General features: G+C 45.6%; 1 pseudogene; it reads right to left on the reverse strand.

Annotated features, from left to right (window-relative positions):
- Window positions 1-3,314: 3,314 nt before the first annotated feature.
- Window positions 3,315-3,434, reverse strand: LOC136654622 (5S ribosomal RNA; annotated as a pseudogene).
- Window positions 3,435-11,391: the final 7,957 nt, after the last annotated feature.

An 11,391-nucleotide genomic window follows, 5' to 3' on the forward strand; every position in this document is an offset into this window, starting at 1 on the left:
TTCTCTCCTTGACACATCCTGAATCTGGCAACCTCATCTCTTGGAGGGCGACAATGTCCATCTGCAATCTGTTCAGCTCCTTGTTGATGACAGCTGCTTTGTGTGCATCGTCTATTTCTTGCAGGTAGTCAGAAAAGCCAGGTGTCATTATCCTAACGTTCCAGGTGCCCAGCTTTAGGGCAGGGGTTTTCTGTTGCCTGGTGCAGAGTTGTCGATCCGCTTGTCGGTTTTCACCCTAAACCCCATGTACCCTATGAGGTTAACGGACCGTGGCGAGACAGCACTTTACTGGCTGGGGACTTCCCAGCTTAAGGCGGGTAGAAGCTGCCCAATGAGATGCAATGATCTCTCCCACCATCGGAAGCAGCCCCTGGTGTCACGCTCTACCCCAATTGAGCAAAGACTTATAACCGGTAAACTGCTGCTTCCCATGTTGTGCCAACACCATATGGCGAAGTTGGAGTGTCCTCTCCAGTACGCAAAGCCTGGGTAAAGAAGGTATGGAGGATAGGCTGTTACCCATGCAGCAAATCCCCCTCTCCACGTCACTGAAATGGCCCAATGGAAAGGCAGAAGCCAATATGGTTGGTTCCAGCGGTGTCGCAGGAGTTGCCAAAATGTGACTGTATACAGCCGCGAACTGCCTCAGGGACTCTGGCTCCTGATTTTGCCTCGAGGTTGACTCCTGAAGTTTTTTCCATAACTGGATATAGCCACAAGGCAGTGGAGGTTTAGGATCAGAGTTTTCCTTCTCTTAGATAAGCTGCCTTCCCAGGCTAACAAGTCCCACCTACCCGGTGTCCCCTGGGGGCTGGGCGATAAGAATAGGCCCTCAGTCTGACTGTACTTGTCGTAAGAGGCGACTGAACAGCCATATATTATATAGCTAAATCAGTATAGGAGTCAAGTTGATCAATGTTAAAAATACTGGACCCTACAGGAGCAGGGTGGAGCCAAGTGGGGCAAGATAAAACCTGGAGGTGAAACCTGGAGGGTAGTCAGGGCTGGTCTTAGGAACTGTGGGGCCCAACTGGAAACATTTTTTGTGGGACCCCAGGTTCACAGCCAAGGTCTGAGAGCTGTAAATAAAATTTATTTTAGACTTCATATCTCTCTGATAGAATGGAAAGCAATCAAAATGTGTGCTTAAAAGTGCATGTGAGTTGATTGGCCAAATGGATCTAGAATAGATTATCTTAGCATGGGGCCCCCTTAGGTGTGGCGGCCAATTAGAAGCAATTTGTCCAATAGCCTTAACTCTGACCCAGAGGACAGTGATAGGGGCTTGGTTGGATTTGATGGTGCAAACAGGTGGTTCTCACTGATATCAATAGTTATTTGGCAGGCCAGTTCTGTAGACTTTGAGACTCCAGTGGTGCTGACCTGCTCTACTGGTCAGCCAAACAAAATCATGGCCAGCTGGTGGCTCTTTATAAAAGCCATAGCCTTCCCTTCCAAAGAACCCTTGGAATTTGAGTTCTATAATGCCATCTCGGGTTCCTTCAGAGAGAAAGATGGGGTATAAATGTAGTAAATAAATAAATAAAATAAATAATGGGACAAAGACCTCTAGTCAGAACTTTCACAAAATTACAATTATCTGGGCTCTATGGAGGAAGACATATTCAAGGACCCCCTTATCTTATATTTTGGAAACTGTGGCAGAGCAGCTCTTTCTATACGACTTGGGCAATATGAGAAGCACCAGGACAAGTGGGAGGAGTCCATCCAGCACCTTCTCTCCAAGCCAACATTGCTTTTTTCTAGAAATGGAAACTACAGTGCTGTAGGGAGGGGCCTATGAAAGATTGCTCCATTGCCTCAGCTGGGGTCAACTGCCATTGGGCTCTACTCTTTGCAAAACCGCCTTCACTAGAACCACTATAGTAAATGCATAACTGTATGCAACTTTGGCCCCAATCCTATCCCTACCACCAGCACTGATGCAGCTGAGCCAAAAAGACTCGTGCTGCATCCTATGGCGGTGGTGGGGACAAACCAAACAGGAGGTAAGTAAAAATACTTTGTAAGTCCTGGGGCCACCTATGGGTCTCCTCAAACACATGCCACCTATTTTGGTGGTGTATGTCTGAGGAGGAAAAAGGGACAGGGAAGTTTTTGAAAGAAGGGATAAGATTCAGTGTGTGCCATTCCCACCAGATCCTCCCCCTCCTGCCCCATCCCTGCCACTGGTTGCTCCCCTGAAATGGGGAGTTCCACCCCCTCCCCACCCATGATCCACTGCACCCCATGCTGGCTTACCTGCTTTGGAGCAGGTTGCTGGCTATGGCAGTGGGCTGCCACCGCTACTGTTTGCAGTGGTGGCTCCAAAATGGTAAGCAGCAGAGTATTGCGCATTCTGCCATATGGCCTGTTACAACAGCAGAACTCTGTTCCATTATTGGGCTGCTTAAGAACTAGCACCTGAATTTGCTTGTTCTGTTCTCACCTCTCCAGCCCACTGTTCCTTTTTGTATAAGGTCTATTAGATTATAAGCCTGTGGGTAGGACCTCTGTTGTTCTTTCGTCTTTGCACAGTGCCTAGTCAGAGAGGTTAGTCTGTCTCAGCAAAAACAGCAAAGTTTTGTAGCACCTTAAAAGCTAACCAATTTATTTTAGCATAAGCTTCGAAAGACTACAGTCCACTTCATCAGCTGCATAAAGCAAAATCCTGATTAGACAGGCATGTGCATTCATACATAGGGACAGAGAAAAACATTGTAAAGGAGTCAAAAGATTTTGGAGATGGAGGCAGTAAAGACAGTGACCATTCTTATGTAAAGGACAGTGACAATTCAATGAGAGTACAGGTAAAGCAGTCACCCTGGCTCTGTTGAATATCGAGGAGGAGGAACAGCTATTGAAAAGATTGTGAAAGGGGGCAGAACCACTGAAAAACAATGGAAACTTTATTAGTATGCAGGGGGGGAAGGTGATCAGGATTGGAACTGTGGGGGGGCAAGATCCTAAAGTCTTCCTGCCCCCCATGGGTTTACCCCATTTCACAGCCCCCCAGCCATTATTTAAACAAAACAAAAAACCACTTCCTGGTTATGCATTCCATATTCCATTTAATTTGAAAGGGCCCTATCAGGTCCTAAAAAAGGTGGGTTCAGTACTGATTCAGGTTCTGGAAAAGCATCACCAAACCCAAGTTTTAAATCACCCCCAAATGATAATTTGTGCAACACACTACAATGCCTGTAGCTGGAACAGTAACTTTACAATTTCTGGTCGCAAGAACCCTAAGAGACCAATCTTGTCCCATGGCTCCAGATGGTTGGCAACCTTCAGTCTCAAAAGACTATGGTATAAGCCTACAGCACCCGGTATTCCCAAGCTGTCTCCCATCCAAGTACTAACCAGACCTGACCCTGCTTAGCTTCCGAGATCAGATGAGATTGGGCACGTGCAGGGTAACAGTGGCTCTAGAGTGACTGCAATGGAGAATCAATATTTTAGCAGCCCAGAGTGGGCACAGTGGAGAAGAATTTAACTTAGAAAGATTAAAAGGAATGTAGAGCAAAAAAAACCTTTGAAGTGGGAGAGTTCATAGGGGAATCGTACAATTGCTGGCTTAATTTGAAACAGTGTCCTTCACAGTTCAAAGGTCTTCCCTTTTCCTTAGGGAAAAAACTCCTGGGGCTACCGGGAGTTAGATGACCAGTGGCGGACCTCCCCTCGAGGTGCCCTGGGGCAAAGCTCCATGAAGCTGCTCCCCCTACATGAAGCCACACCCTGCACTCACATGAACCAACATGGAGCCTTGCACAACTCCAGGACCAATGGGAGAAGCCATCTGAGACTTCCCTGTGGTCTTAAACTGTGCTTCCGGGAAAACCAGAAGCATAGTTTCTTCCTGCATCAGGAGCCTCGTTAAGGCTTCCTGCGCAGTCCTGGAGTCACACGAGTTCCACATCCGGGTCATCTGCCCTGTTCATTGAATGGGAGGTCTGCTGCTGTAGATGACAAGAGTGTCTATGGTGTGAGAATGAATCTCAGGAGTTCCATTTCAGGACAAGTATTTAGCCACAGTACCAAATGTATTTGTGACCTTGGATTCACCACTTTGAGGAGCAGAGTATGGGACACTATGCTGGAGTACTATAGGGGCTCAGTGGCTGAATTACAAATCAGGAAGACGATAGTTTGAGTTCCAGCTCTGCAACAAACTTATAGAATGGAGGTAGACAACTCTCCCCACCCCCTTTGTCAGTTGGTCAGTCCAATCCTATTCAGTCATGGCACAGCATAAGGGTTCATATGGCCTATGCCATATCCATTGCTGAAACTGAGCAACCAGGATGTCTCCTCAGGATAAAGGAACAGTTGTTCTCTTACCCCATGTCAAACCCTAGTCTGCCCAATGAGGCTGCTTGGATCTGCACCTGCAAAATAGCTGGTGCAAGCTCAAGAAATCCCATGTAGGGCTTTCAGGTCCAAGACAAGGGTTAGGATACAGTGGAGGCCTCCTCTGCTGATCCTGCCCCCTCCCAGGCCTGAACCATCCCTATCCCCACCTCATCCATTCCACCCTCGGGTTCCGCCCTGAAACATGCCCTCCCTCCCTCTGTTCCACCTTTCCCCTGCCCCTGCACTACTCTCCCGCCCTGAAACATGCCCTCCCCACCTCTGTTCCACCTTTCCCCTGCCCCTGCACTACTCACCGCTGAACTTACCAGCACCAGTGGCCATCAGTGTGGATTTGTCGCAAGTGGGACAGTGCAGGCCTTTCAGCCGGTGCTGCCTACTTGCATCACCCAGTGCAGCCTGCATCCCCTGCACCCCTTAACGATGCCACTGTGATGTCTACAGTCTGCAGTCCATATAATGGACCCACCAGTACTGAAGGACACTGGACTGGGGCAAAAACATTCCAAGTACTTCATGTCCTCTCAAATTTTTGCCTAATTTGTTCCGTTATTATTGAGCACAAATACAATATACTGTACTCTTAAAACAGGAAGTAAATGGGTTGGCCAGTGTCCCGCAATAGTGGAGGAATGGATATGAGAGAGAGTTCATGAAACCAAACCCAGACAGGGCTGACTTGAAGATGGTCAGTTGGCTCTGTGACCTCAAAGGATTAGAAAACTTGTCTCTGCTGGTATTTTGCTTCTCCTAGTCATGCAAGTTCATAGTGTCGAGAGCCACTTGGTTTGGACACTGTTCCTTCCTGTTCAAATTATGGTGGTGTCCAGAAAAGTCCCAGTTTTCCAGTGGTGCAAGACTTTTTTCCCCCTCTGGGAACATTGAACTAGAATGTCACAGGCTAGATTTTATTTTAAAAGATGAAAGAAAAACCAGGTTACCCATCCCCACCGCCCCTGTGCTACCTCCACCTTGTTTTCCATTTTATCTTTTAAAAGAAATTGCATTGCATCCACACACCAGGGATAAAAATACTGTATCTTCCCCTCTTTGCTCAAAACCTTGTTGTAATCATATTAATAGGAGACCTTTATTACTGGTTAATGGAATTCTTTTAAAATGGAACCAAGTTTGAAGTAAACTGTTTTTCATTGATCGTATGATGTATAGAGCTCCACCAGTCTATCTATGGTGTAAGCAAATTAAAAGCCTTAAGCCTATATAGCTAGGCCACATAATCTCATGCAGAAAAATCAATCGCTTGGTATCCTCACGGGATATGGATCACTTCTTTCTCCTTTTTTTTCTGAGAAAGGAACACTTTCAATTTCTTTTGAAGAAAAAGTTAATTATTGCTAGAGTTAGGGGTATTTTAATCATATTTTGGCCTTAATTACTTCTCGTTCAGCCCCTAGGAAAACACAACCCATCTCTTTGTAATAGAAAGCTATTTTTTAAGATTGCTTCTTGGTGTTTGCTATATAACCAATACGGGGCAATGGATTCTTTGTTACCTCCGCGTTTCAAAAGTGGAGGGTTGGGGAACTGATCTGAAATCCAATTTTGAACTGGGTTGTGTTTGACAACTGGTATCCTATTTCTAGTTGTACAGAGCTCCAATGGAGAGGAGCCATTTTGGAGAAGCAGAGGAGAAGACACTCCACAGCCAACCCAACCATGAAGCCAACTAAAGCTGTCATCTTGGGCATCAGTTTGGTGGGGGGCACTTATGTCTGCCTACTTGCCTCCACTGCCCTCCTTCTCCTTCTACTCTCTGGAATGGAAAAGGAAGAGGGGGCAGAGAAGTAGAGAAAATGTGGAGGGGGAGGTGAGTGCTGAGCTAGAACTTTGGAGAGTGGGAGGAGCAGAGACCAGTACCCTATTAGGTAGGGGGGGCAGCACTTGACATGCTGCCTCAGGGGTCAAGAGGTCATGCACCAGCCCTAAGACAGCTACCCAATCTTTCATATGGCATATGATTATTTCTTACCATATAGCTCTGGTTATTATGAGTTATGGAAAGTACCTACAAGAAGCACTATTAAAACTTGCTGGTCTGGCGTTAAAGAGCTTTAATGGTTTGGGCATGCCCAGTGGGATGATTTTTTTTTTTTTAATCATAGCATAATGCTATTGGAGAAACACAAATGGCAAAGCTCTATTGGGCACATGGAAGTACTTGGGCAGTTCTTTGGATTCTGACTACAGCTTTTTGGTAATTTAAATGTGCATATATCCAAGAGTGGGCTTCTTGCACATCTGTGATCCTAGTGCTATGGTGAGATGTCAAACTGATTCGCACATTCACGAACATCACTCAGTACCTTATCCCATTCAATGACTCTTGTGAACTGCCTTCAAGGAAAGGGACTGTTGTTGGGGGAACGCCCGATGATATGAAAGCTCTGATTGTGATTGGTGATGGCTGTTTCACATGTGCAAGTCTTTCCTCGATGCTTCACAGAGCAATGAACATGCATGTGTGAACTCGGGGTCAGTGTTGAGTTGACATAATGGAAATGGAAATGTGGAAACATCACAATGCTAAACATTTGTGCCCCAGAGTATTTGCCAACAAGGGAGAAGGCCAGATCAGATGAAAACGCAAGCCTGTAGCCCAGAAAGAAGCAAGTCTCATCCTGGCATGTTGCCCCTGGCCCCAGCTGACCCTGAATGTACATGTGGGGACAGAACATCCAAATCCTGCCTAAGTGCATAATAATAAATGTAGGATGGGAAGGACCTATGAACACTTGCTCCTCCCTATACAATGGGCAGCATATCATCCAAGCCAGCCCTCACATTCCAGCAACAGCAACACAATCACTCAGTCACATACATGCACATGCTTTGCACATACCTGAATGAATGTATGTACGTACGTATGTATGTATGGGTGAACTAACGCAAAAGCTAGTTTACAGCACCTTAAGCACCTGTGGGCCAAGACACAAGTATTATGACTGAGAGCCCAATCCTATCGAACTTTGTAGCACTGATGCAGCTGCACCAAAGGGGTGTGTACTGTATCTTGAAGTGGAGGGGGGAGTTATGGAGGCTTCTTCAAGGTGAGGGAATGTTTGTTCCCACATCTCAGGGCTTCACTGTAGCCACATAGGAGCTGGAAAGTTGGATAGGATTGCTGAGTCAGCAAAGTTTCAACATGAGTATACAACAGGTCCAGAGTTGATAGTCCAGTGATATGGTGACAGTACAAGTGACCTCAGCTCAGCATATTCAAGGCACTCTTCGGATCATATTTGGTGATAAATGTCACTGACAACTGGTTCAGACATGAAAGTTCAACCCTTGATAATCTGCATGCATGAATGAGCTACCACGAATCTAACAGTACAAACAGCACTTTCAAATCACAAATGGGATCTTCGGTACAATACCTTTTGCGGGAGCCAGCTGGCACCTTTAAGTGTCCCTTCATGCTCAACACTTTCTGAGCAGCAAAACACTACATGTGCCCTATCTAGATGCTGATCAGATGCTAAACTCTGTGCCGGGCCAGAAGGCCCAACAGGGAGGCTCTCACATCTGCGCCAGCAAAATAGCCGACAGCTTCCTGGCATCCACTGGATACAGTGATAGCCACTGGGCTATAGAACTGGGCTGCCCAGCTTCAATCCTATAACATTTACCTAGGCGTAAGACCCATTAAGCTCAAAGGGTAGACATGCCGAGGATTGCACTATTACAGCCCAATCCTAGATATGAGAAGTAAGTTCCATTGTGTTCACGGAGGCGTACCCCCAGAAAAGTGTTTATAGGATTGCACTGTTAGCCGTTTTGCTACTTGTACACCTGTGAGCATGAATTGTCTTCTATTTTAATTTTGTACAGTGAATAGTAGCTTTTAGGTACTTCAGAAATGCATAAATAACAGTAATAATGATTATAGCTGCCAATAATCAAGTACTGCATAAACAAGGGGAAAAAATTATGCAGTAGGTATATGGTATATGCTTGGGTAAACTTACCAGTGAGCTTTTCCACCATAGTATCCTTCCAGGACAGCACACACTTCTTAAGCTATGTGTCTTGAAGGAAACAAATAGAGATTGCATTAAGTGCAGGACATTTATCAGCAGCCTAGAAGTTTGTACTATATTATGAAAACTTACATTTTTTACATTAAGACACTTTACATTTATATTATGAAAACTTACATTTTTTACATTAAGACAGCAAAATCTTGTTAATACCCCATTTCACTCCTCCATTTTACAGTAAAATAGAGCCATCTACAGGAAAGACTGAGCTTGGAGATCTGGGCAAAGTGTATTCTGATATGCCGTGGATAAGTGCATGCAGAAGACAGCCAAGTTAAGTCAATGGATCATGTTACAAATCTGAAGAGAATAAAAAAAATGTATACATTTAATTCCCTAAACGCTTTTCCTTCATTTAACTGGTACTCCCAAATTAAACTCATCTTAGAATAGAGATTAATCTTAATTGCATACGGCAAGGTTTTATTGATGGTCCTAGAGTCTCACAAAGGTCTCATATTCATGAGCTGCAGTTCTGCATCAGAGGAATAGATGATTGTATGTTGCATTGATGATAGAACTATACTCATGGACAGGGTCAGCCTAAGTCCACCTGACACCTGAGGCAGCATGCCAAATGCTGCCCTCCATGCTAGATGATGTGCAAGGCTCAGCTCCGTCCACTTTCCAATGTTCTAGCTCAGCACTCTCTTCCCCTCTACATATCCTCTTTGTCCCCATCTTCCTCTTCCAATTCAAGGAGTGGAAGGAGAAAGGGGAGCAATGGAGGCAAGTATGTAGATAGAGATGGCTGCCTCACCAATCTACTATCTCAGGAGACTTCAATTGGCTTCATAGATGGGTCAGCCTGCTCACAAATATAAGGCCTCATGGCTCTTGTTCAGTTTGTCTATTTTGGTTGTAGGCACATTTACCATTGCACAGAGAAGGTGGACCCACCCTCTGGGGGGGAGGGGAGTGGAATGCACTGAGATCTAGGTTCCTCTATACAATGCACATCATATTTCCCAGGGAAGGGGCCATACCTCAGCAGGGGTGAATCCAAGGAGGGGGCACATGATCTTTCCCAAGGAAGTGGCCATAGCTCAGCAGGGGTAGAACTAAGGAGGGTCCATGGGTGCATGCCCCTCCAAACTGTTGTGCCAGCGGGAAAGGGCACCTGCTGGGATGGAGAGTGAAGTTGGGCACCAGGGGAACACCTAGTGAGCGGGGCGTTGGTGGTGAGATTGCACCTGGCCAATGCTCTGGCTGGCTGAGGTTCCAGAGCCTCATGCACGCACAACCCAAGCATGACCAGGAGCCCAGGTCTACCTGCCTGGAATGGGCAGCTCCACAGGGCAGAGTAGGAATAGGAGCCCAGGTCTACCTGGCAGCCCACACAGCTCAGGCCATGTGGCTGGAAGGGTCAGGGCTCATGATTCTATGAATTATTGTTTGGGATTATATTTATATTTTTATGTAACTTCCAATTCCAAATTTAGTTTAAATCATGATTAATCTTTTTTCTTGTTTTAGTTACAAGTCATTTCAGTTAAGGTAGTGCTCATGCCCCCCCCAACACAAACACTGAACATCCCATCCCAAACCCTCAACATCAATGGTAGTGATAATGCCCAGTGTGCCATCAATGAGTAGGCAGGGAAGGTGGAAAGTCCAGGGCAGAGCTTTATCCCAGGACCCTCTGCAACACCGCACCAGCACTGAGCAGAACTTCAGCAAAGGGTGCCCATGTGCACAGAGCATGTGTGCAGCTTTAAACCCCTCACTGATGTGCTGCTCAATGCATGGAAGTTCGGGATGGAGTCAGAAAATGTATGAACACTGGGGTGGAAGTCTCCTTCTTTTATTCCTTAGGCAAATGCATGGGAGGGTCCTCTGAATACATTTTATGCAATCAAAGATCAGAGCAACTGCAGCAATGGGACAGATGCTTTGCACCATAATAGCCTAGGACACTATGAAAAGACACCTCCCAGACAACTCTGCAACTCTGCCCTCCCATCTTCAATGTCAAGTCTCCTCCTATTCAAAGATTTCAGGGTGTGTGTGTGTGTGTGTGTGTGTGTGTGTGTGTGTGTGTGTGTACATATATGTGTATAAATGTGTGTGAGTATACATACTTACAGGTATATATTTTTCATTTAGCTGTGTAGTCCATCCTGTCTCAGAGGATCAAGACAGTCTTCACTTAAAAAAAAACAACCCACTCATTTGAAATGAAATTAATCACATCTAATGTGAACACGTCTATACCAGCACATCTGATATGCCAAGTCAGATGAGAGAACAAGGCTTTGGAAAGGAATTGCACCATTGTCAATTATTCTCCATTTATATTGTGGACCTCTCCAGAATGCATCAGGGGCTTGCTGCTAACCATGTTCCTAACACGCAGGCTACTTCCCCAGTATGTGGAGGCCCGAGAAGCAGACAACCAGTAAATGCAAGTGCTGCAAGTGAGACATGGGAGGCCATCAGCTTACAGTGGCTGGGCACACGGTAACATGCCTGACTTTGTAACCATAGTGTACCCTCAAGAGGCTGGCATGAGAGGGAAAAAGTAAAGGTACCATATCTGTATGGAGTCTTGCTGCCTTTATGCTCAAAGATGGCATAAATCCCCTTTATGGCACTGAGGCGACATTCACTTGGATGAGCTGAAGATTGGCTAGGATTCAGTTGCTCCCATCGTGTTGACTAGACAGATGATTTATGGCAACTCAAAAGGCTCTTGGCTCAGTTGACCTGTTCACTCTCCCCTGCAGGACACAAGATTATTTAATGGTGGCTCAGACACAGTATTTATGTTTTTATTTGTGGAGTTCTTTTAGAAATTCATTATTTCTATTCACTTATTTAGAAATAGCTCTCCAACTGTAATTCTTCTGGCATTGAAGGTATTTAATATGCCTTCCTCCATTTTTTTTTCTTTCATTGCAAACGTTTTGGATCTCTGGCGCACAACGAGGTTGAGCCTGCACCCCGCTTGATTCTGACA

This window comes from Tiliqua scincoides, chromosome 5 (genome assembly GCF_035046505.1).
Source record: "Tiliqua scincoides isolate rTilSci1 chromosome 5, rTilSci1.hap2, whole genome shotgun sequence".
NCBI classification, from domain to species: Eukaryota; Metazoa; Chordata; class Lepidosauria; order Squamata; family Scincidae; genus Tiliqua; species Tiliqua scincoides.